Genomic DNA, 1,583 nt, shown 5'->3' on the forward strand with positions numbered 1-1,583 from the left:
ACTTTGAAACCCTAACCCTAGTTTTAAACCCTACTTTGAAACCCTAATCCTAGTTTTAAACCCTACTTTGAAACCATAACCCTAGTTTAAAAGCCCTAATTTGAAACCCTAACCCTAGTTTAAACCCCTACTTTGAAACCCTAACCCTAGTTTAAACCCCTACTTTGTAACCCTAACCCTAGTTTAAACCCCTACTTTGAAACCCTAACCCTAGTTTAAACCCCTACTTTGAAACCCTAACCCTAGTTTAAACCCCTACTTTGAAACCCTAACCCTAGTTTAAACCCCTACTTTGAAACCCTAACCCTAGTTTAAAGCCCTACTTTGAAACCCCAACCCTACTTTGAAACCCTAGTTTAAACCCCTACTTTGAAACCCTAACCCTAGTTTAAACCCCTACTTTGAAACCCTAACCCTAGTTTGAAACCCTAACCCTACTTTGAAACCCTAACCCTACTTTGAAACCCTAACCCTAGTTTAAAAACCTACTTTGAAACCCTAACCCTAGTTTAAACCCCTACTTTGAAACCCTAACCCTAGTTTTAAACCCTACTTTGAAACCCTAACCCTAGTTTTAAACCCTACTTTGAAACCCTAACCCTAGTTTTAAACCCTACTTTGAAACCCTAACCCTAGTTTTAAACCCTACTTTGAAACCCTAACCCTAGTTTTAAACCCTACTTTGAAACCCTAACCCTAGTTTTAAACCTTAACCCTAGTTTAAACCCCTACTTTGAAACCCTAACCCTAGTTTAAACCCCTACTTTGAAACCCTAACCCTAGTTTAAACCCCTACTTTGAAACCCTAACCCTAGTTTAAACCCCTATTTTGAAACCCTAACCCTAGTTTTAAACCCTACTTTGAAACCCTAACCCTAGTTTAAAGCCCTACTTTGAAACCCTAACCCTAGTTTAATCCCCTAGTTTGAAACCCTAACCCTAGTTTAAACCCCTACTTTGAAACCCTAACCCTAGTTTAAACCCCTAATTTGAAACCCTAACCCTAGTTTAAACCCCTACTTTGAAACCCTAACCATAGTTTAAACCCCTACTTTGAAACCCTAACCCTAGTTTAAACCCCTACTTTGAAACCCTAACCCTAGTTTAAACCCCTACTTTGAAACCCTAACCCTAAATTAAACCCCTACTTTGAAACCCTAACCCTAGTTTAAACCCCTACTTTGAAACCCTAACCCTAGTTTAAACCCCTACTTTGAAACCCTAACCCTAGTTTAAACCCCTACTTTGAAACCCTAACCCTGGTTTAAACCCCTACTTTGAAACCCTAACCCTAGTTTAAACCCCTACTTTGAAACCCTAACCCTAGTTTAAACCCCTACTTTGAAACCCTAACCCTAGTTTAAACCCCTACTTTGAAACCCTAACCCTAGTTTAAACTCCTACTTTGAAACCCTAACCCTAGTTTTAAACCCTACTTTGAAACCCCAACCCTAGTTTTAAACGCTACTTTGAAACCCTAACCCTAGTTTAAACCCCTACTTTGAAACCCTAACCCTAGTTTAAACCCCTACTTTGAAACCCTAACCCTAGTTTAAACCCCTACTTTGAAACCCTAACCCTAG

Source organism: Leptonotus elevatus, chromosome 2, assembly GCF_054856555.1.
Source record: "Leptonotus elevatus isolate MCC_2025b chromosome 2, RoL_Lele_1.0, whole genome shotgun sequence".
Classification (NCBI taxonomy): Eukaryota; Metazoa; Chordata; class Actinopteri; order Syngnathiformes; family Syngnathidae; genus Leptonotus; species Leptonotus elevatus.